The sequence below is a fragment of the Thalassophryne amazonica genome, chromosome 2, assembly GCF_902500255.1.
Source record: "Thalassophryne amazonica chromosome 2, fThaAma1.1, whole genome shotgun sequence".
Classification (NCBI taxonomy): Eukaryota; Metazoa; Chordata; class Actinopteri; order Batrachoidiformes; family Batrachoididae; genus Thalassophryne; species Thalassophryne amazonica.
In genome coordinates, this window is record NC_047104.1 from 66248074 (window position 1) to 66273999 (window position 25926).

At 40.3% G+C, this 25926-nt stretch overlaps 1 pseudogene; it reads left to right on the plus strand.

Annotated features, from left to right (window-relative positions):
• The first annotated feature begins 2565 nt into the window (after positions 1 to 2565).
• The window catches only part of LOC117503708, a 29850-nt pseudogene continuing 6489 nt past the window's right edge, over positions 2566 to 25926 (plus strand).

Consider the following 25926-nt stretch of genomic DNA (forward strand, 5'->3'; position numbering starts at 1 on the left):
GTTGCTTTGTTCATGAACCAGTGGCAGCCACTTCTGACATCATTACGCTGTGCGTGCTGCGTTCATGTTCAGGTACCGAATTCGGTACCTGTCCCTACCTTCTCCTAACTCTAACCATAACGTGTCTCCTTTCCCCTAACCATAACTCTCCCAGACCCCCCCCCCCTTGCCACCCCGCATTTCATGCCCCTGTCACAAAATGAATTTGTGCCCCTGTCACATATCATGTACCTCAGATGAATTTACTTTTCGTAATGGCTTCACAAACTGTAAAATTTGATGGACACATAAAGAAGATATCGAAAACAATACAAAGAAACCTAAATAGTTTTAAACTTATCAGACATTACATTCCAAACCAGGCGGCCCTGCTGTACTTGCATGGGATGATATTTTCACATATATCCTACTGCATGACAGCGTGGGCCCAGGCAGTTCCCTTAGCTACAAAGCGCATTGGCTCACTCAGGAGCGTAGAACCAAATTCTGGGCCCTAGGTACTAGCCATATTGAAGACCCCCCCCCCCCCCCCCCCCCCCACACACACACAGACACACTGTTATGTTCTTTTTTATTACTGCAAACACCAAATTTCTAATGCGTAGTCAAACCAGGTCTAAATCATGTATACCTTAGATCACACTTGGGAGTTAGAACCCTTTTTAAAGTTGGGGGAGCAATATTGAGTTGGGGGGGGGGGTCTGGGGGACCAAATTGCACCATTTTTCTACAGAAATTGCACCATTTTTCTAGAAAATGGTGCAATTTGGTGCATTCCTGTCTGTTAAAATGCACAGGAATGCACCAAATTACACCATTTTTCTAAAAAATGGTGTAATTTGGTCCCCAGACCCCCCAACTCAATATAGCTAGCTTTCAAGCTCATATCTCTTTTCAAAGAATTTGGTTAGCAGCTGCTTTCCCTCATTTAGTTTTCTTTCCCTGTCCTTTTTTTCTCTTCTTTTTTGAAATCTGGACTTTGATTTTTTAGGAAAGACACTAGGGCTGCAACTAACAATTATTTTAGTAATCAATTCATCGGTTGATTATTTTTTCAATTAATCATTTTATTTATTTTTTTTTTTAACTTACATGTGAGTTTTGCCATTATTTCTTTGAGTTATTATTAAAAGGCCTTTATCACGCAACATCAACGTTTGAGCTCGTAACAAAGTTATGTTATATTCTGGTCAAAAACATACCTGGAATCGTGTTTTGTTTTATTTTGCACATATACATCACTGACACACCACAAAGAGATTTCCATCAGGTTTCACTAGATTATGAGCATTTTTAGATGCCTACAGCAACTATCTCAACCACTGACAACATATTACAGCAAGAGTCCACAAAAGACCTTTTTAAAGACCTGAATAAAGTGTAATATGTGATCTTTAAAAACATATTTTCATGAAAAAAGACACAAATGTGCCGTTAACTGCATTTTATTTTTTCTTGTGTAAAAACACAGCTTAGCTGTGGTTTGACCAAAACAAATTGTCATTAAACTTAAATAAAACAGGAGTGAAGTGGAGGTTTAAAAGTCACTAGGTGTTCACAGGAAACAGTTATTTATTTCTATATTTCTTTATTTATGTTCATTGTTAGTTGGATTTATCTTTTCTGTTGTGTTTAATCAGGTTCTTTTGTTTCTTTCTATAAAATTGTATTGTAGCATTACTGGTTATTATTACTATTATTGTTGTTGCTATCATGACTTATATATAAATAAAAATACATTTAAAAAAATTACAATTTGTAATACATTTGACTCTTTTAGCACACAAATGTGCTGACATCTGCAACAGCTTAATGCTAACTTTAACATTGAAAATGCCATAGACATGCTAACGCATTAGCATTGGTCCCTTTTTTAAGTTATAAAATACATCTATCATCTGTTTCAGAAGACCATAATGGGTCAGATTAACATAAAAAGGTAAATATTACTCACAGACATATTCTGTTTGGGTTTTAGTGGGGAAAAATTAAGATAAAGTGAAATAAAAAAATGAATGAATCAACAAAGCAGCAGATCGAAGCACTGCTTCGATCTGCGAATCATTGCTTCGATTGGTTCAAGGTTCAAAGCAAAGCCGCACTGTAGAAATGGTTGATTTATATGGAAGAAATGAAACATTTGCGGTAAAACAAAGTTATTTAACTAATCGATGACTAAATTAGTTGACTATTTTAATAATCGATTAAATCGATTTAGTTGTTTCAGCTCTACTAAACAGCTCCTCTTTCTGTGAGATCCAGTTTGGGGTGTGTGTGTGTGGGGGGGGGGGGGGGGGGGGGGCAGAGTGCTGCCTGTGCGCCTGGACTAAACCATTGTACAACTGTGCAGGGGTGGGAAGGGCGCTCAGTGATCTTTCAGTGTTATTGTTAGAGCAGAATTATGTTCGCAACATTTATACATTCATTCTAATTATATTCTTTTACAACATGAATTATATGAACATTAATGACATGCAACACAAAAATGTATTTAATGCCAGTTTTTTGTGGGCCCCCCCCATGCTCTGGGCCCTGGGTACATAGTACCCTTTACCCCCTAGTCCGATGCCCCTGGCCAGCACTGCCATTGGCAAAGAGACAGCCCTGGACGTGGCTCGGCAAGGTGAGGTCTGCAATGTGAGGAGAGGATTATTTGAGTTATGGCTGCAAAGCCCACACAGCTAAAGTTTTGCTTCTCATTATGGAGCCATTTTCTTTGTTGTTGGTGTTTGGGAGCTTTGTGGTTCATTGCAGTAGCTTTGAATTGATTAAACTCACTGACTGTAGTATCTAAACAAGTATAAGTTCAATGGTTAGTATTTGCATTTAAAATAGAGTGATGATCCTATTTTTGTAGGAGCCAGAGTCATTCTGGCCTGTCGGGACATGAGCAGAACCAACACAGCAGCTGATGCAATTCAACAGCAGAGTGGGAATGGCAACGTAGTGGTAAAGAAACTAGACCTAGATGTCAGCAATACAGAGGAATGCTTGGACATCCTCATCAACAATGCAACTCTCATTTACAGCGGAAAATTAAACTGGTCCGACTCGTCATGTAGAAAAATAGTTTGCTGGAGTGGGGGCTGAAACTTTAAATTTTTGCCAGTGGAAAGTGGTATTCATCAGGGATGTGTTCTGGCTCCTACACTGTTCAGCATGGACTGGATGTTTGGTAGGGTTGTGGAAGCCAGGTGCCTTTGTTGCTGAGGAAAAGTTTACAGACCTCAACTTTGCAGATAATGCTGTGATCTTTGTGTCACTGGACACCCTGATTGCAGCATGTGACCAGTGAGTATTTGGAGTTTCTGGGTTTGTATTGTCTTTGATCAAGACTAAGATCTGCACTTTCAGTGACTTCCTGGACCCCACTATCAGAAGTGTATCTGTATGCGGCAAAAGTGTTGAACTTGTGGGGACTTTCACCACATTCATGTGTTTGGGTCCACGGTCTTTGGGATTGGAACATGCCTATGAAGCACAAGTGGTAAACCTCTGATGCATATTTTGATCCCATCCCGGAAGCCAAGTATATTGTAGTTCCTTGACTGGCCACTTGAGGCTGGCTCCAAAACAGAGCGCATTCCCATAACAATCCATATTAAAATGTCCAAGTGTGACTGAATGAGGAAACGGCTTCAGTGAACTTGATTATAGTAACGTGCCACATTTTATTGTCATTAATGGCATGGGCATTATAATGGAAACAGGAATGAGTTAAATTACGCATTATTGAAAAAAAAAAACACCATTTGTAACAGCCTTTATTGTAGCGGCGTTATTCCCATCAGTGATCGTGAAGAGCTTATGGAGTCTTGAGGTCACTGGACAGAGGTGTTTTGTGATGCTGATATCTTTTCAGGAGAATGAAGGTCCAAGAATTCTGGGTCCTGGGCACAGTTTTATGAAGTGATAAAACTGAGCGATTTTTAAGCTACCTGTCTAGAGACACTTTGACTAAGGAAAGTCCTAGACTGAAGCTGCGTACAAAGTACTTGCCTTGCAAATAGCCTGAATTTTGTTGTCCTTTGTGCATACTTGAAAGCCTGGAAGCTCATTTTCTTTCTTGTGGTTTAATTTTCACATTTATCAGTGCGTATTCTGTGGATGTGTAACCTCTTTTTGCCTGTAATGAATGTAAACAACATGAAAAGGAAAAAAAGCTAAAATTTTAACAACACTGAAACATATTACATGGTCCTTCAGGAAATGTGATTCGAAATTAAAACATGACACAAAAGCAAAATAGAAGTTGGTTCTATACTGTTGGATTAAAATTTGAGTGGATTCAAACTAAATACTAGTAGAGTCTTCTTTGTGGTACATGAACATTGTAAGGAACATTTCACAGTATAGTGCAGATAACATTCTGATTGTTTAGAACATCAACATTCATATAAATAAGCCCAGTGACCCCCTTTGCAAATCATTCATGGACATTTTGAATGTATTAGGTTTGCAGCAATGCATTCAGGGTTCAACGCTCATTAGTGGAAATACCCTCAGTTTGGTCCTTGTTCACAGTATCACAGTCACAAATATGTTGACATCATGCCTCTTGTGTCTGTGGTCTCCAATCACTCACTTATTAAGTTTACAGTCTTGTTGCCGTGCTTACTGGAACAAGAACCTTATTTATCATTGCAGCTACAGATCAACTCTTCAACTACAATTGAACTTGGTGCCAGACTGCCTGATATCTTTGGGTCACTTTTGGAAAATGACCATTCAGTAGACAGTCTTATGGACAGCTTAAACTCAGTGGTCACGACCACACTTGACATGATTGCTCCACCTATATTAACCCCCCCAAGGCAGAGTCGCCTTGGTTCAATAATTACTTATGTGGCTTCAAGCATAAGGCTGGAGGTCTAGAACAAAAATGGCATAGTTCGAAACTAGACGTCTTCCATCCTGCATGCCGCGATGCCATTCTACAACCCCTGGCAAAAATTATGGAATCACCGGCCTCGGAGGATGTTCATTCAGTTGTTTAATTTTGTAAAAAAAACACTATAAGAAATGAGGAAAAAAAATTGTGGCAGTCAGTAACAGTTACTTTTTTAGACCAAGCAGAGGGAAAAAAAATATGGACTCACTCAATTCTGAGGAATAAATTATGGAATCACCTTGCAAAAGATGTTGGTTGTTCACAGTCAGCTGTGTCTAAACTGTGGACCAAATACAAACAACATGGGAAGGTTGTTAAAGGCAAACATACTGGTAGACCAAGGAAGACATCAAAGCGTCAAGACAGAAAACTTAAAGCAATATGTCTCAAAAATCGAAAATGCACAACAAAACAAATGAGGAATGAATGGGAGGAAACTGGATTCAACGTCTGTGACCGAACTGTAAGAAACAGCCTAAAGGAAATGGGATTTACATACAGAAAAGCTAAATGAAAGCCATCATTAACACCTAAACAGAAAAAAACAAGGTTACAATGGGCTAAGGAAAAGCAATCGTGGACTGTGGATGACTGGATGAAAGTCATATTCAGTGATGAATCTCGAATCTGCATTGGGCAAGGTGATGATGCTGGAACTTTTGTTTGGTGCCGTTCCAATGAGATTTATAAAGATGACTGCCTGAAGAGAACATGTAAAGTTCCACAGTCATTGATGATATGGGGCTGCATGTCAGGTAAAGGCACTGGGGAGATGTCTGTCATTACATCATCAATAAATGCACAAGTTTATGTTGATATTTTGGACACTTTTCTTATCCCATCAATTGAAAGGATGTTTGGGGATGATGAAATCATTTTTCAAGATGATAATGCATCTTGCCATAGAGCAAAAACTGTGAAAAGCCAGAAAGTTGCCATTTGAAATGACTTTAGTTTTGTGTCATGTCTGTGATCTGCTTTTTTTCTACAAAATTAAACAACTGAATGAACATCCTCCGAGGCCGGTGATTCCATAATTTTTGCCAGGGGTTGTAGACTATAAGCATGCACTACTGGGTACAAAGCGGACCTATTACTTTGATTTGATCCACGAAAACAAGTAAAATTCAAAGTTCTTGTTCGACACAGTGGAAACATGTATTCATGGACAACCACCTGTAAGTCACTCTCCTTTTACAGCCCAAGATTTTTTAGATTATTTTGAGAAAAAAATAGATGACATTAAGTTAAATATATCCCTGCATGCCTTATTTCAGCTCCTACACCCTCCTGTTATTGAAGTGGGTGCCATCGCTGATACATTTCCTAGGTTTACTGAATTTAATAGTGTCTCACTGGGTGCCCTGACAAAACTTGTAATGTCACAGCCTACTTATCTAACCTAATACCAACAAAACTGTTTAAGGAGCTGTGGCCCACTCTTGGGCCTACTGTGTTTGAAATTATCATAGAAGTAGAGAGACTGGAATGCCAACTCAGCATCTCGTTCCACTGAGTTCTGTTTGTGAGCTTGCGACCCTGAGATTTCAGCCACTCAGCCGCGAGAGTTGGGGTAATTCACTTCCGGTCATCTGCCAGAAATAACAATAGATGCGCTTGTAAATGACATTTTATGCGTGTTTTCTGCTGTGGCTTCAACAAGTTGTCCCGTCGAAGTATGTTCAAAGTGTAGCTTGAATGAAGTTCTTGTTGATTTTAAATCACATTCAGGACAAAACTTAATAATATTATTGATAAGAGCATGCAGACTGTAAACAACTGTGGCAGAAAATCACAGTCAATAATCATTAATTATTCATAAAATGTGTATAAAAATACAATAAAAGCACAAATCATTCGTCATTTAAAAAAGCATTATAGTAAAACTCATACATATAACCATATAAAACTCATAAATAGCACAGTAAAAGTCAAACACCATAATAAAATCATCAATCAAACCATAAAATAATCATAGTATTCCTTTGAAGTAATAACATTTGGAGCATTTACCACATGATGAGGGAGTCTGTTCCACAAAGTTACAACTAAATATAAAATATTTTCTTGAGTCATATCTGCATATTTGCACCTCAAAAATGTGAGAGTGACCTCTCAAGCATAAATAAACTCTATTTTGGAAAAAGAAAATTATGCCCTGAATATATATATATATATATATATATATATATATATATATATATATATATAGCCAAAAAATAAAGTTTCTTATAACACAATAAAAATACTGTTTCTAGCTGAACAAAATACTTATCAATATATAATCGAAAGAATTAATACAAAATCTTTATCCAAAAAAAAAAAGTTATGTGAACTTAACCGAAGCTATATCTAACCTTGGCAGTAACTAAGTTTTACAGACCTTTGAGACAGTGGTCTCACCATAGGTTGCTTAAACTAAATTCATCAAAACATATGAACTTATCTTCTTGAAATTCTACAATATTCTTAACATTTTAGTCCTGTCTCAACTCAGACAGTGCTATATGGTAGACGTGCAATGTATTTTCATTGCGAGAAGCCCTGCTTGCATCAATTCTATTCTCAGCTAGGAGATCACACAGGGCAGTATTTTTTTCACACATTTAACTTCTGATATGGTTGGCTGTCTGCTTTGTGACATAAGCACGCTTTACCAATAGATAAAAATGGATTATTTTGTGTATTAACATATTATGTTCACAATGTTTGTGTGAAATATCAAAATTTTACCATGAATAATTTGGAGTAGACAAGTATTAAAAGTTCCACTTTTGGCTCCAGTGTCTATTTTGTTGTGATTTTCAACTTTGCTTGTTTGTCATTTGGCAATAATTTTCTTAGACAAATTGTAATGGAATACGTAAAAACTGGAGTTTTGAAATTTCAAATATGGTTTGTGAGCTCCATGCAAACTTTTTGGGTGCCTATATAAATAGAAAATGTATAACAGGGCAAAATAAGTGGCACTGTCTGAAATTTTCAACTAAAAAACAAAACAAAACAGCAATTTCATGCAATTTTCACCATACATCAGTATTTTTTTTTTAACAACAACATATTTTCATGACTACAGAAAAGTTATAGACTGAATGCCAACTATCTACTGCTAATAATGCCACAAAAATGAAACAGACATCTATAAAACTGGTTGAGATTTTTTCCTGAGATTTTTTTCACACCCGTCAGTAAAATGTAACTCAATGCATGAAGCTTGTCATATTTTGGAAACAGAAGCCATTTAGCCATTGTTATTCTCATATTTGAATTCAACATGCCAAAATCCATAACAAATAGAACATTTTATTTCTGAAGCAGACAGCTTCTAAATATTTGTATACCAGTGTAACCACTCATTTATAGATACTGTGTGCAAATTAAACTGTGAGTCCCCGTCTGTGATTGGTGGATGGTCTCAGGTGGAAACAAAGCAGTGTGTTTTTTATGTTGTGTGTCCAACATAAAAAACACACTGTTGTATCATTGACTTGGAAAATTGTCTGGCCTTTTCCAGCTCGACATTTGTCTTTTGGACATTTATGGGGCCATGATTGTTGGAAAAGTATTTGTAAATGTGTATTTTGATCTCTTCGAGGGACTAAGACAAATTATGACCCCAAAGCAGGACAGCAAAAACAAAAGCTGAATTCCAAAATGTGACACGATTTATTTACAGCTGTGAAGTGCAAAACACAGGAGCAGGTGAACTGAAGGAGCAAACCAAAATACAATTGTAAATGGGATTCAGGGAAGTCCAGGACTAAAAACAGGTGAAGTTTCAACAAAAATACAGTTTAACCCTCCTCTGGGTGAGGGGTTGACACAAGACAAAGGTCAAGGTGAAGTGCAAACTCAAAAAGAAAAATAATAACTACCTGTGGAGAAACTCTGGGAAATCAGCAACCATAAATGGCATAAAAAAAACACAAGGTACACAGAGCTTCAACATACAATAAACCCACACTGGAGGGAAAAACAACCGTGGCTAAATAGACAGGCTAATCATACCACAGGTGTGAATGGCAGGTGTGAGGAATCAGAGGACACAGGGCATATGATGAACTAACAAGACACAAGATGGCAGCAAATCGCAGTACATACAATCCTCCTCTGCTCCACTTCATCATGAAGCTGTATAGCTGGTGATGCAAAATGCAAAACATGCACTGTACACAATTTCTCCAATCACAGCCACAGAAGCCTGTAACTTCCTCTGGGTTGTCTGGGTGTCTTGGTGGCTTTTGTCACTCTTCTTTCTTGCAGACTCACTCAGTTTTTGAGAACTGTCTGCTCTATGCAAATTTACCTCAGCGTGTCATACTGTTTGTATTTCTTCATAATTGCAGTAAATAAAGTCCAAGAAATATTCAGTGACTTGGAAATGTTCATGTATCCATCCCCTGACTTGTCTGAAGAAAACTGGCAATAAAACTGATTATTTACAGGTATTATACCAAAGGGGCTGATTACTTATGCAACCCATCATCTTGGCTTTTATATTAATTTATAACAGGCTGTAGAGATTTGTTTTCAGTTTGAGTTTAAGGAACATCATTTTCCAAATTTTTATATTGCAAAACCTGATTTGCTTTTTGTATTGGAAATGGCATAAATAAATTAAAATGCATGAAATACCAAGGGGCCAAATACTTGTGCAAGCCAGTGTACATGGGAGAATGAACATAATTAAAGCAGCAGAGAAAAGAATGCAAAAATAGGGTGAAAATGCACTCCATAGAAAAGATCACAAAACACACTAGATCACAAACACCAAAAGACCGTAGAACACAATAAAGAGATCTGAATACTGGGGAGGGTGACTGGACCAGAAGTGAAACCTGTCATTCGATGGGGCACCAATAAGAGCAAGCGTACACATGCAGCAGACCTGAGGAGAACGGACCACGGTGACAAGCAGGAATGCACACGCCACACAATCACAAGACTCCATTACACATGTACTCATCTAAGACACACAACAGAGCACAGACATCCAGCACACACACACACACACACACACACACACACACACACACACACACACACACACACACACACACACACACACACACACACACACACACACACACACACACACACACACACACACACACACACACACAAAATCACAGATGATTGCTGATGCAGACAACAAGCAGAAGAGAATAAGAGAAAGGGAAACATGCTCACTCATAAACACAAGCTGAGGCCCCACAGGGCAGGTAAGCACCAAGACAAGAAAAGGACATGGGGACACATGAACACCATTTCCCAAACCCCCCCAACCAGGACAGGAACCTAACATTTTACATCCACAGATGCTGGGTGTAGGCATACAGACTATCCCATGATGCATTTTTGCAAGGGCAACTTCCAGGCATGTGTACTGACACATGACTGTAGGTGTCTGTCTGTCTATACAGTGAGGAAAATAAGTATTTGAACACCCTGCAATTTTGCAAGTTCTCCCACTTAGAAATCATGGAGGGATCTGAAATTTTCATCTTAGGTGCATGTCCACTGTGAGAGACATAATCTAAAAGAAAAAATCCGGAAATCACAATGTATGATTTTGTTAAATAATTTATTTGTATGTTACTGCTGCAAATAAGTATTTGAACACCTGTGAAAATCAGTGTTAATATTTGGTACAGTAGCCTTTGTTTGCAATTACAGAGGTCAAACGTTTCCTGTAGTTTTTCACCAGGTTTGCACACACTGCAGCACACACAGATCTTCTCTAGATCAGCCAGGTTACTGGGCTGTCGCTGAGAAACATGGCGTTTGAGCTCCCTCCAAAGATTTTCTATTGGTTTTAGGTCTGGAGACTGGCTAGGCCACTCTAGAACCTTTATATGCTTCTTACGGAGCCACTCCTTGGTTATCCTGGCTATGTGCTTCGGGTCATTGTCATGTTGGAAGACCCATCCACGACCCATCTTCAATGCTCTAACTGAGGGAAGGAGGTTGTTTTTTTCATTTTCCTCTCCTTAATACAGTGCAGTCATCCTGTCCCATGTGCAGAAAAACACCCCCAAAGAGACCAAAAAGTTCTATTTTGGTCTCATCTGACCACATAACTTTCTCCCATGACTCCTCTGGATCATCCAAATGGTCATGAGCAAACTTAAGACGGGCCTGGACGTGTGCTGATTTAAGCAGGGGAACCTTCCGTGCCATGCATGATTTTAACCCATGATGTCTTAGTACACTCAACAAAAATATAAATGCAACACTTTTGGTTTTGCTCCCATTTTGTATGAGATGAACTCAAAGATCTAAAACTTTTTCCACATACACAATATCACCATTTCCCTCAAATATTGTTCACAAACCAGTCTAAATCTGTGATAGTGAGCACTTCTCCTTTGCTGAGATAATCCATCCCACCTCACAGGTGTGCCATATCAAGATGCTGATTAGACACCATGATTAGTGCACAGGTGTGCCTTAGACTGTCCACAATAAAAGGCCACTCTGAAAGGTGTAGTTTTGTTTTTTTTGGGGGGGGGGGATACCAGTCAGTATCTGGTGTGACCACCATTTGCCTCATGCAGTGCAACACATCTCCTTTGCATAGAGTTGATCAGGTTGTCAATTGTGGCCTGTGGAATGTTGGTCCACTCCTCTTCAATGGCTGTGCGAAGTTGCTGGATATTGGCAGGAACTGGTACACGCTGTCGTATACGCCGGTCCAGAGTATCCCAAACATGCTCAATGGGTGACATGTCCAGTGAGTATGCCGGCCATGCAAGAACTGGGACATTTTCAGCTTCCAAGAATTGTGTACAGATCCTTGCAACATGGGGCCGTGCATTATCCTGCTGCAACATGAGGTGATGTTCTTGAATGTATGGCACAACAATGGGCCTCAGGATCTCTTCACGGTATCTCTGTGCATTCAAAATGCCATCAATAAAATGCACCTGTGTTCTTCGTCCATAACAGACGCCTGCCCATACCATAACCCAACCGCCACCATGGGCCACTTGATCCACAACATTGACATCAGAAAACCGCTCACCCACACGACGCCACACACGCTGTCTGCCATCTGACCTGGACAGTGTGAACCGGGATTCATCCGTGAAGAGAACACCTCTCCAACATGCCAAACGCCAGCGAATGTGAGCATTTGCCCACTCAAGTCGGTTACGACGACGAACTGGAGTCAGGTCGAGACCCCGATGAGGATGACGAGCATGCAGATGAGCTTCCCTGAGACGGTTTCTGACAGTTTGTGCAGAAATTCTTTGGTTATGCAAACCGATTGTTTCAGCAGCTGTCTGAGTGGCTGGTCTCAGACGATCTTGGAGGTGAACATGCTGGATGTGGAGGTCCTGGGCTGGTGTGGTTACACGTGGTCTGCGGTTGTGAGGCTGGTTGGATGTACTGCCAAATTCTCTGAAACGCCTTTGGAGACGGCTTATGGTAGAGAAATGAACATTCAATACACGAGCAACAGCTCTTTCCTGCTGTCAGCATGCCAATTGCACGCTCCCTCAAATCTTGCGACATCTGTGGAATTGTGCTGTGTGATAAAACTGCACCTTTCAGAGTGGCCTTTTATTGTGGACAGTCTAAGGCACACCTGTGCACTAATCATGGTTTCTAATCAGCATCTTGATATGGCACACCTGTGAGGTGGGATGGATTATTTCAGCAAAGGAGAAGTGCTCACTATCACAGATTTAGACTGGTTTGTGAACAATATTTGAGGGAAATGGTGATATTGTGTATGTGGAAAAAGTTTTAGATCTTTGAGTTCATCTCATACAAAATGGGAGCAAAACCAAAAGTGTTGCGTTTATATTTTTGTTGAGTATATATTACCCACAGTAACCTTGGAAACAATGGTGCCAGCTCTCTTCAGGTCATTGACCAGCTCCTCCCGTGCACTTCTGGGCTGATTCCTCACCTTTCTTAGGATCATTGATAGTCCGAGGGAGATTGACAGTCATGTTTAGCTTCTTCCATTTTCTAATAATTTCTCCAACAGTTGATCTTTTTTCACCAAGCTGCTTGGCAATTGCCATGTAGCCCTTTCCAGCCTTGTGGAGGTCTACAATTTTGTCTCTGGTGTCTTTGGACAGCTCTTTGGTCTTAGCCATGTTAGTAGTTGGAGTCTTACTGATTGTGTGGGGTGGACAGGTGTCTTTATGCAGCTAACAACCTCAAATAGGTGCTTCTAATTTGGAATAATAAGTGGAGTGGAGGTGGACTTTTTAGAGGCAGACTAACAGGTCTTCAAGGGCCAGAATTACTGCTGATTGGCAGGTGTTGAAATACTTATTTGCAGCAGTAACATGCAAATAAATTATTAAAAACATACATTGTGATTTCCGGATTTTTTATTTTTTTTTTTGGATTATGTCTCTCACAGTGGACATGCACCTAAGATGAAAATTTCAGACCCCTCCATGATTTCTAAGTGGGAGAACTTGCAAAATCGCAGGGTGTTCAAATACTCATTTTCCTCACTGTATGTGAGCCTGTACTGGCGTACCCCACCTCATGCCCTGTGACTACTGGGATAGGCTCCAGCTCTCCCGTGGCTCTTGACTGGTGTAAGCTAGTATAGAAAATGAATGAAGTCTGGAGATTCCCAATTGCCATTTTAAAGTGAAATGTTTCCCAGTGTCAGAATGCTCTGTTTATGTGAAGGTCTTTGGTTTTGCAGCTGGACAATCAACCCAAATCACCCATCCAAGAGCACCACAGAATGGTTGAAAATGAAAGAACAGACTATGTTAAAGTAACCAGCAATGAGTTCCAAACCTAAATCCCGTCAAACACTTTTGGAAGGACCTCAAATTTGCCACGAATATGAGGCTCTCTGAAGATTGTGTGGATGAACTGGGGGAGGTTCAGTTTTTCCATGGCTTGAAATGAATCCGAACTGATAATACATAATTAAGCTGTATAACAAGGAATGCTTTGATATAAAAGGCATTCCAAACTCTAATCACACACCTCAACCTTAACAGAAAAATAAACTCAGTCATTCCATGTCTGTACCAGAGCCTAGTTGTTGTCCATTCGGCTGCTCCCATTTTGTGTTTGGGGTTTGGGGTTGCCACACCGGATACAACCAGATCCACATTGGTAGCTGGCACAAGTTTTACACCAGATGCCCTTCCTGACGCAACTCCAGTTTTACCTGGAGAAACACACACAGCCGCTGGTGTTCCAAAGAAGTCTCCCATCCAAGTACTAACCAGGTCCTGCACTGCTTAGCTTCTGAGATCTGACGGAATCAGGCTTACACAGAGCAGATCAGCTGCCCTGTACCAGAGCCTAGTGTATATGGAATTTTCAGTCCAAGCCAAAGTGAACGGTTTTTAATCTTACTCTCAAATGTGCTGCAGGTGATGTCTTTCACCGGACTCCCTGAAGACCTTGTCCTTCCATTTATTCACACATTTGCATATGAGGTTTCTTGCAAAGACCAGCTAAAGCACCTGCACCTTACATGACTGGGCCAATGGCAGTCAGTGAAGACATTCCACAACACTGAGAATGAATTTCCATATGCAGTTGTACTCATAAGTTTACATGCCCCGGCAGAATTTTTTTTTTTTGGGGGGGGGGCATTTTTCAGAGAAAATGAATGATAACACAAAAACTTTTCACTCATGTTTAGTGGTTGGTTGAAGCCATTTGTTGTCAAACAACTGTGTTTCCTCTTTTTAAATCATAATGACAACAGAAACTACCCAAATGACCCTGATCAAAATTTTACATCCCCCTGTTCTTGCCCCCTTTAACATCAATGACAGCTTGGAGTCTTTTGTGGTTGTTGTGGACGAGGCTCTCTGATGCCACGGAATGTATCTTGGACTTTATTTACGTACATCAGTTATGAAGAAATACACACAGTATGGCACTTTATGGTAAATCTGCATGAGTCGACAGTTCTCAAAAATTGACTGCGAAAGAAGGAGAAGAGTGAGGAAAGCCACCATGACACACAGACAACCCAGAAGAAGTTATAGGCTTGTATGGCTGTGACTGGAGAAATTGTGCAAATTTTGCAGTTTGCATCACCACTCTTGGCTTCATAGTGGAGTAGAGCAGAGAAGGATATTCTTTCACCAAAACAGATCAAATCCAGGCTTGCATCTCAAATGTACTTCTGACAATTTGTAGCCAAACATTCAGGTCTTCTTTTTAACCCCTTAACGCCCGAATTTATATAGCTGTATATAAAAACATGTTTTGTGTGTGTTTTTGCCTTTAAGTAGATGGTAAATAATGTTGAGATTATTAATTTCACTTTTGCACAAAAACTAGATAGTAATATTGGGTATTCTGGTAATGACTTTATGTTATAATAATAATGATGGTATGTTGCAAATTTGCGACAACGGGCATACTGGTCAATTTGGTAAGTTGCATATTTGAGTCAGAGATTGTAGCATATATGTGACGATGGGCGTTAAGGGTTTAAGAAAATCCTCAACTATCTTTCTGTTGTCATTAAACACAGTTGTTTGACAATAAATGCTTCATACAACCACTAACCTTGAGTGGAAAAAAAGTTTTTGTGTTACCATTATTGTATGGCTAGCATACTGGCATATTATGGTACTATGCTTTCTACCCTTTTAAATTCATTTTATTAGTAAACGAAGCGGGTCGTGGCCTCAACTTTATCTAAAGTCTGGGTCTTTTAGTGAAGCTTAGGGCTAGTGTTTGTGTCTGTTTTCTTGTTGCTTAATGCTGACGAATTGTACTGTATTTGTTGTCTGATTCTGTTTTTTTCTCTCTCTCTGTTTGAGGTGCATCGTCAATCCAGAGATGGGAGTGGGTGTCTTCTTCTGCAGAGCCAAAATTTCCTGTATATTTGTTTTGTCAAGTGTGTTGGTAGCATGGCCCAAACAGTGGGTCACCCCTTTGAGTCTGGTCTGCTTGAGGTTTCTTCCTCAAATCATCAGAGGGCGTTTTTTCCTTACCACTGTCACCTGTGTGCTTGCTTTTGGAGTTGGTAAGGTTAGACCTTACTTGTGTGAAGAGGCTTGTTGTGATTTGGTGCTATATAAATGAAAATAAATTGTAATTGAAATTGCTAAATTGAATCATTCATATTCTCTCAAGAATGGACAATATATATATATATATATATATATATATATATATAAATAATCACAAGTGTTATCCAAGTCTGAGAGTACTCAAGACATTTGATATCCATTGTTTTGTGTTACTTGAACTAGAGCTTGTTGTGTTGCCCTTGTCTATTTTTTTTTCTGCTGCTTCGGCTCTTGTGTTTGGGACGTACAGATGTTTCCTCTCCAGAAAACCTCTCATTTCTGAGTTCACCATCTGAATAGTAGTGCACTAAAATCAAATCAAATCAATTTTATTTATATAGCTCCAAATCACAACAAACAGTTGCCCCAAGGCACTTTATATTGTAAGGCAAAAGCCATACAATAATTACAGAAAAACCCCAACGGTCAAAATGACCCCCTGTGAGCAAGCACTTGGCGACAGTGGGAAGGAAAAACTCCTTTTTAACAGGAAGAAACCTCCAGCAGAACCAGGCTCAGGGAGGGGCAGTCTTCTGCTGGGACTGGTTGGGGCTGAGGGGAGAGAATCAGGAAAAAGACATGCTGTGGAAGAGAGCAGAGATCAATCACTAATGATTAAATGCAGAGTGGTGCATACAGAGCAAAAAGAGAAAGAAACACTCAGTGCATCATGGGAATCCCCCCCCAGCAGTCTAAGTCTATAGCAGCATAACTAAGGAATGGCTCAGGGTCACCTGATCTAGCCCTGACTATAAGCTTTAGCAAAAAGGAAAGTTTTAAGCCTAATCTTAAAAGTAGAGAGGATGTCTGTCTCCCTGATCCGAATTGGGAGCTGGTTCCACAGGAGACGAGCCTGAAAGCTGAAGGCTCTGCCTCCCATTCTACTCTTAAAAACCCTAGGAACTACAAGCAAGCCTGCAGTCTGAGAGCGAAGTGCTCTATTGGGGTGATATGGTACTATGAGGTCCCTAAGATAAGATGGAACCTGATTATTCAAAACCTTATAAGTAAGAAGAAGAATTTTAAATTCTATTCTAGAATTAACAGGAAGCCAATGAAGAGAGGCCAATATGAGTGAAATATGCTCTCTTCTTCTAGTCCCCGTCAGTACTCTAGCTGCAGCATTTTGAATTAACTGAAGGCTTTTCAGGGAACTTTTAGGACAACCTGATAATAATGAATTACAGTAGTCCAGCCTAGAGGAAATAAATGCATGAATTAGTTTTTCAGCATCACTCTGAGACAAGACCTTTCTAATTTTAGAGATATTGCGCAAATGCAAAAAAGCAGTCCTACATATTTGCTTAATATGCGCATTGAAGGACATATCCTGATCAAACAAATGACTCCAAGATTTCTCACAGTATTACTAGAGGTCAGGGTAATGCCATCCAGAGTAAGGATCTGGTTAGACACCATGTTTCTAAGATTTGTGGGGCCAAGTACAATAACTTCAGTTTTATCTGAATTTAAAAGCAGGAAATTAGAGGTCATCCATGTCTTTATGTCTGTAAGACATTCCTGCAGTTTAACTAACTGGTGTGTGTCCTCTGGCTTCATGGATAGATAAAGCTGGGTATCATCTGCGTAACAATGAAAATTTAAGCCATGCTTTCTAATAATACTGCCTAAGGGAAGCATGTATAAAGTGAATAAAATTGGTCCTAGCACAGGACCAATTTTTTTCCTTGTGGAACTCCATAATTAACCTTAGTCTGTGAAGAAGACTCCCCATTTACATGAACAAATTGTAATCTATTAGATAAATATGATTCAAACCACCGCAGCGCAGTGCCTTTAATACCTATGGCATGCTCTAATCTCTGTAATAAAATTTTATGGTCAACAGTATCAAAAGCAGCACTGAGGTCTAACAGGACAAGCACAGAGACGAGTCCACTGTCTGAGGCCATAAGAAGATCATTTGTAACCTTCACTAATGCTGTTTCTGTACTATGATGAATTCTGAAACCTGACTGAAACTCTTCAAATAGACCATTCCTCTGCAGATGATCAGTTAGCTGTTTTACAACTACCCTTTCAAGAATTTTTGAGAGAAAAGGAAGGTTGGAGATTGGCCTATAATTAGCTAAGATAGCTGGGTCAAGTGATGGCTTTTTAAGTAATGGTTTAATTGCCACCACCTTAAAAGCCTGTGGTACATAGCCAACTAATAAAGATAGATTGATCATATTTAAGATCGAAGCATTAATTATTGGTAGGGCTTCCTTGAGCAGCCTGGTAGGAATGGGGTCTAATAGACATGTTGATGGTTTGGAGGAAGTAACTAATGAAAATAACTCAGACAGAACAATCGGAGAGAAAGAGTCTAACCAAATACCAGCATTACTGAAAGCAGCCAAAGATAACGATATGTCTTTGGGATGGTTATAAGTAATTTTTTCTCTAATAGTTAAAATTTTATTAGCAAAGAAAGTTATGAAGTCATTACTAGTTAAAGTTAAAGGAATACTCGGCTCAATAGAGCTCTGACTCTTTGTCAGCCTGGCTACAGTGCTGAAAAGAAACCTGGGGTTGTTCTTATTTTCTTCAATTAGTGATGAGTAGTAAGATGTCCTAGCTTTACGGAGGGCTTTTTTTAATAGAGCAACAGACTCTTTTTCCAGGCTAAGTGAAGATCTTCTAAATTAGTGAGACGCCATTTCCTCTCCAACTTACGGGTTATCTGCTTTAAGCTGCGAGTTTGTGAGTTATACCACGGAGTCAGGTACTTCTGATTTAAGGCTCTCTTTTTCAGAGGAGTTACAGCATCCAAAGTTGTGCTCAATGAGGATGTAAAACTATTGACGAGATAATCTATCTCACTCACACAGTTTAGGTAGCTACTCTGCACTGTGTTGATATATGGCATTGGAGAACATAACAAAGAAGGAATCATATCCTTAAACCTAGTTACAGCGCTTTCTGAAAGACTTCTATTGTAATGAAAGTTATTCCCCACTGCTGGGTAGTCCATTAAAGTAAATGTAAATGTTATTAAGAAATGATCAGACAGAAGGGGGTTTTCAGGGAATACTGTTAAGTCTTCAATTTCCATACCATAAGTCAAAACAAGATCTAAAGTATGGTTAAAGTGGTGGGTGGACTCATTTACATTTTGAGCGAAGCCAGTTGAGTCTAATAATAGATTAAATGCAGTGTTGAGGCTGTCATTCTCAGCATCAATGTGGATGTTAAAATGGCCCACTATAATTATCTTATCTGAGCTAAGCACTAAGTCAGACAAAAGGTCTGAAAATTCACAGAGAAACTCACAGTAACGACCAGGTGGATGATAGATAACAACAAATAAAACTGGTTTTTGGGACTTCCAATTTGGATGGACAAGACTAAGAGTCAAGCTTTCAAATGAATTAAAGCTCTGTCTGGGTTTTTGATTAATTAATAAGCTGGAGTGGAAGATTGCTGCTAATCCTCCCCCTCGGCCCGTGCTACAAGCATTCTGACAGTTAGTGTGACTCGGGGGTGTTGACTCATTTAAACTAACATATTCATCCTGCTGTAACCAGGTTTCTGTAAGGCAGAATAAATCAATATGTTGATCAATCATTATATCATTTACTAACAGGGACTTTGAAGAGAGAGACCTAATGTTTAATAAACCACATTTAACTGTTTTAGTCTGTGGTGCAGTTGAAGGTGCTATATTATTTTTTCTTTTTTAATTCTTATGCTTAAATAGGTTTTTACTGGTTGTTGGTGGTCTGGGAGCAGGCACCGTCTCTACGGGGATGGGGTATTGGGGGGATGGCAGGGGGAGAGAAGCTGCAGAGAGGTGTGTAAGACTACAACTCTGCTTCCTGGTCCCAACCCTGGATAGTCACGGTTTGGAGGGTAAAATGAAAATAGATTAATCAAAATGCACTTATTTGATAGATTAATCAAAGTGCACTTATTTGATTTGCTCTAGCAAATAGAGAATGACATGAGAATTAGTCTCGATGTGGCAGGCTAACAATGCACCACATTCTGGTGTACATGTGACTCAAAGGGCATGATTGAGGACAATATGATTGGTATATTTCATACTGTGCCAAAAACATGCCCATGACTTATTTGCCGTTGATTCAGTAGCGGTGGGCTTGTGACCAGAGGATCCTTTGTTCAAATTCCTGTTAGATAGGAACATCACCAAGGGCCCTTGGGCAAGGGCGTTAACCCCAGGTTGCTCCCAGTTGAGCACCTTGCATACAGTGTGTAGTTAAGTGCCTTGCATATCAACACCCTGGTATCAGTGAATGGGTGAATGTTAGGCATCACTGTAAAGTGCTTTGACCCCTTCCCCTTCTATCTCCTCTTGTGTGTTGTTTGTCTGTTTTCCCTCCAGGTGGCGCGCTGCAGAGCCGAGGAACACTTGCATCTCATCATCTCCTCGCACTTGACGCTCATGAGCTCCTGATCAGGAGCGGGTTGCTTAAACCCCGGCATTGAGCTCAGTCACTGCCACAACCTTATGCCAGTATCTACTGAGACCTGCTAGAATCTTGCAGATTACTCCTGAACCTACCACTATGTGACCCCTTCTATGCCAGTGCTCCCATGAGCTTTGACATCTGAGTCTCCCCCAGCTCCTCTCAAGGTAACCTGGCCTCTCTGTCTTCCGCAACAGAGTACTTTGACCTTTGGTGTTTCCAGACGCCTTTCTGCGCAGCTTCTATGCTGCAACATCTCCTGGCTTCCATGCCACTACCTGCACTACAAAGTCACTTTGGAACTTGCAGCTGTGTCGCTGCTCATCTGCACTCTGCCTCAGAGCGTGCTGCTCTACACTGTTCAGCTAAGTTCCTGCTGTCTCTGAGTTTGTGAGATTCTGCCTGTCATTCTGCTCCTGTCAGTGACTGTGCATTTAGAAGAACTGTATGAACTGCTATGCATAACTACTAAGAACTTCCAAGTAATTTCTGAAGCCAAGTCAAGCTGAATTGAACTGCGTCATAAGACGCGCTGCTGCTGACCTCTGTGAACATTCCTGCTTTAAGCCTCCTGTGAACATTCTGTTAAAGGCTTCCAGTGTTAGAACTGCATTTACTCACCTTCTGTTCTACTCATCCTCCTAGAACGTTCCTCATCCTCGGCTCTGTGCATTCCGCCTGGCTCCGGTTCCAGTCCCATTATCCAAGATCCCAGCTCTTTCTCAAACTTCCAAGCCTGGCTCAGTGTGCTCTGCAGTTCCCGGATTTCCACTGCTACCTGCAGGCCCTGTCTCGGCTGTCTCGGCCCTGTCTCGGCTCTGCATTCCCCAGCTGAGCACTTTATGTTACTTATTATTTTAAATAAATCTCTTTTCGTTCACAACCCGTTTTCGTCTTTGCTCCCAGCGTTTGAGTCCATCGTCTGTAACAGTTCAGTCCTATCCGGACCTCTAATCACAACAAAAGGTCTATATAAATGTAGTACATTTACTATTTTATACTGCACTATTCTTACAATCAGATTTCTTGCTACATAAATAAGTGGACCACATTTATATAGGACTTTTCCATCCAAATAAGAAGGTGAAAGCGCTTTGCCTCACATTCACCCATTTGCACACTGATGTTGGTGCACTTCCATGCAAGGTGCTCAACTGCACACCGGGAGCAACCTGGGGTTTAAGGACCTTGTTCAAGGGCTCTTGGTGATTGTCCAGTTTGACAAAGATTTGGTTGTAGGAGCCTCTGGTGTCAAACTGTCAGAGTTGTTCAGAGTTGGACCTGAAAAGAACAACTGTTTACACACACAGGAATGATCACGCAAGAGACACTGAATTTCTTTGTCCTGTACAGGAGAGGACAAACGAGAAGCTCCTTCAGAAAGAACTGTCGTCCGTCCTAAAGGTCCTGCCCATTTGCCTCTCCTTTTTATTGAATATCGTTACATACAGCATATAGGAGTGACAGTATCACAAAACAATGGAAAGACACAAAGTCTGGTCTCACATTGATATGAAAACTGTTATGGCTTTTGAGCCCTCAGTCTCCTAAGCTTTCCATAACAATGTCCAGCCCTTGAACCGTGTTCCAGTTACAATGCTCTTCTTCAAGGCTGAACCATTAATCAAAAGTACACATCTGCAATTAGCCAAACATGACCCTAGCCAACCAGTCTGACATTCTAGAAAAACAATCTGCACATTGAATGGTCAAAGTTCATCTGCTCACTGTTTGACAGTCTTAATGATCACTTGAACCATTCACCGTATATGACTGCTTTTGACACTAAGTAATTATTTAAAGGAATAATGGTACATGAACTTTCACACATGCATATACGTATATATGAAAAATAGAGAACAGAATCAAAGACATGATTACAGAGAGTACATCAAAGTGAAGACATTAATATTTGATAATATATTGACAATATAGAGAAAAACCCTGTCATTCTTCCCCCCTGTTTATCGAATTTAATATCTACACACCTAACATTATCATTGTAGAAATATCAAAAACTTGCAAACAGTGTACTTAACCACCAGTTTTCCCTGTCGGGACGGGGTGACATAATTCAGTCTCTGATAGCAATAATGCAACATAGTAATGGTCCAGCAATAAGCCATCAACTGTGATGGAAATCATCCGTTGAGCCATTGATCAAGCAAGAGGAATCATACAACAAATCATAACACGTAGTAAGTTAATTCAGTGGTTTCCATCAGATACATACCCGTTGAACACCATTTCTTTGTATAAATATTTAAACTGATTGATATTTGGATATCATTGGAGTTTCTCAGGTAGCTTATTCCAATTGTTTAGGCCACAGACAGAGACATAGAAGCATTTCCTGGTCGTTCTTGCACCCGCAACTTTAAAATTGTACAAATCCCTTAAATTGTATATTCCTTCTCTTTGCATAAAATATCCTTGAATTCTGAAAGGTACTTGCTTATGTTTTACTTTATACATCAATCGAACAGTCTTAAATTAAATCATGTCATGAGTTTTAAAATCTTTGATTAATAAACAGTGGATTGGTATGATCCCGATAACCTGCATTATGAATTATTCTTAATCCTCTTTCGTTTTTTGTTTTTTTCTGTCTCTAAGGTTGAATAATGGTTGTACTGCAGTGTTGTAGTTATTGCCCTATACTTCAGCACCATAAGTCAAGTAAGGCGCCATCAGTGTGCAACACAGAGTATGTAGTGCTTTCTCTTGACTATGTTGGATATGTGCTGTCTAGCTGATCCTGACATCGATGACCACCCCTAACGACTTGTTCTCTCTGACAGGTTCTACATTTACTCCCTGTATGTTTAACTGTATTTGTTCATCCTTTTTATAGTTTCCAAATAAGTTATAAATTTTAGTTTTTTAGACCAACTTAGTGACAGTTTGTTCATATCGAACTGAACCAACTCTGTTGTGTGGGCCGCTGAAGAGGAGGTACTGCTGGCCCACCACCAGAAGGCGCCCTGCCTGAAGTGCGGGCTTCAGGCACGAGAGGGCGCTGCCGCCTCAGGAACAAGCCGTGGTGACAGCTGTCACCCATCCGTGACAGCTGTCACTAATCAACACATCTGGTATAAAAGCAGGAAGACACCTCCACCAAACTGCCGAGATATCATCTTCATCTGGAGGTAATACTCTCAGCCCTTTTTGTGAGATTTATAAATCTGTTATTGTGAGTGTTCGCAGGAGAACCGGTCGTTTTTGCGGAGGCTGTGCAAGACGGCGCTCCTTTTCATCTGAGACCGCTGCAACGTGTTGAGTGGGAGGTGGAGGTGGCATTCCCACCATTGTTACTGGGTGTTCACACACCCACCCTTTGACTGTCTTTTGCTTTCTGCCAGCAGTACCAGATCCGACACGCCGGGAAGGTGGCCACCTGGGGACTCCGGGACTTGGCGGCTCCAGTATTCCTCGGATTCGGGTGGCGGTGGAAATCGTGTGGTTCCGGTTCGTTTCCAGACGGGCGTCTCTTATCGTCGAGCCTGCCCACACGACACCTTTATTAATTGACTGTTGCACATTCTGAATCTGCTGTGTTTGGTTGTGACATTCACAACAGTAAAGTGTTATAATTTGACTCCTTCCATTGTCCGTTCATTTACGCCCCCTGTTGTGGGTCCGTGTCACTACACTTTCCCAACACAACTCTTCAACTTTATCATGTTCGATCCCAGATCATCTAATAATCGTTACGAATTATCTCCTGAACAAAATAAGTTTGTATCATCTGCAAATTCGCTCTAAATAGATCTGAGACTTTACATTGATATACAATATGCATAACTTATAACTTTGGTGCCTACACAGAACCCTGAGGAACTCCACAAACAACACAAACTCTGTGTTTATTAATCGCTTCTATTGCATCTTAACTTATATTGACTATCATTAAGCAGGTTGCATTGTCCAATAATCTGTTATTGCAAAGTTTTTCTGCTGTTTTTGAGAAGACATGCATATAGTTAGTAAAGATGCTTGTCACCAAATTTGAATAAATGTATCACTTCCTTCTGGTCTGAATTGTAACGTGGTTCATATATTTTTTTCATACCACCACACAGTAAACGCCACAGTCACAGCAATAATTGCCAAAAATCATCATCAGGGTACGTAATTTGCAGCCTGCTCTGGCAGCAAAGCTCTCCATAGCTAAAACAGTATTTTGAACAACCTGTTGCTATGCCTCTCTCACTCCCCCTGTCATGAGGTTTTCTCTTCTTTCTTTTTTTTTTTCCTAGGGACAGAGAGAGAGACAACACTTCTGGTCTTGAAGATGTCTTTTTTCTTTGGTGACAGTTCAAAAGGTTCAGTTTGTCTGGGCTTAGGGGCTGAAGGTGACAGTTCACAGTCTCAGTTCTGTTCAGCAAGGGACTGAGGGAATCTGGAACTCTTTTTATGTTAGTTCCCTTCAGCTGTAGTGCATAAATCTGTACTATCATCAGTATGTGTAAAGCATGTTGCAAGTGGAATTAAAATAATGTGTCATGTACTCTGTCCTGTGCCCTGTTCTTGACATTTTCTTTAAACACAGGTACACAGGAATAGAACAGGATTGTCTCCCATTCTCAAAGTTGCAGTTTCGTCTGCTTCTTTTCTCCTGGTCTGGTCACGTCATTGCTCTTAGTTCAAGCTTGTAGTACGTCTGCTTCTTATCCTGGTTCAAGTTGACAGGCCTTCCCTCGGTCACAACTGGTTACTCATCTGCTTCAGGACCCTAGCACCTGCTTCAACCTCTGGTCTTTGTCTTTGTTCACTCCTGGTCACTCTCTGTCTCTGTTGTGACGCCCTTCCAGCCGTTACTGGGCCTATAGGCCATCAACCGTCACTGTTACACGTCGCTCCCCTTGTCTTGTTCGGGATCTTTCATGTATCTTTGTCTTTTACAGTGGGATAGATGCATCCAAGATGACCTCTCTGCAATTTTCACGGCAGTGGGGGTGGTTAGCAGCTCTTGGAATGGACCTTCCCACCTTGGAGATGACCGGTTCTTTCTCTTAATAGTTTTTATCAGCATCCAGTCGCCGATGTGGATCTGACCCTCAGGGTCCTGCACAGAAATAGGAGAGTCTGGTATTGTGTTAGAATGTATAACATTCTTATGGGAAAATACTCGTCTCATGTAATCAACTAATTCCTTATCCTCACTATCAGGCCCAGCTATCTTCTGTAAGTCTGGTATTCTGTAGGGCCTGCCATGCAAAATTTCGAATGGCTTAAGGCCAGCAGCTAGTCATGAGCTGGGTGTTATATGCACGTACAATTTCACCAAATTAAAAAAAAAACAATAAACCCAGGTTTTATTTTTTCTTCCACAATGCATTTCCCTGAGCTCACTTTTAATTGTTCCATTTGTTCTTCCCACTAACCCTGCACTTTGAGGATGGTAAGCACCATGTGTTTTTACATTTATTTTCAAATGTTTTGTCAAATGTTGGATGATTTTATTTACAAAAGGAGTGCCATTATCACTGTACATTGTTTCGGGTAGTCCATGTCTTGGAATTATGTCTCTACAAAGTACCTTCGCCACTGTTAGAGCATCTGCATG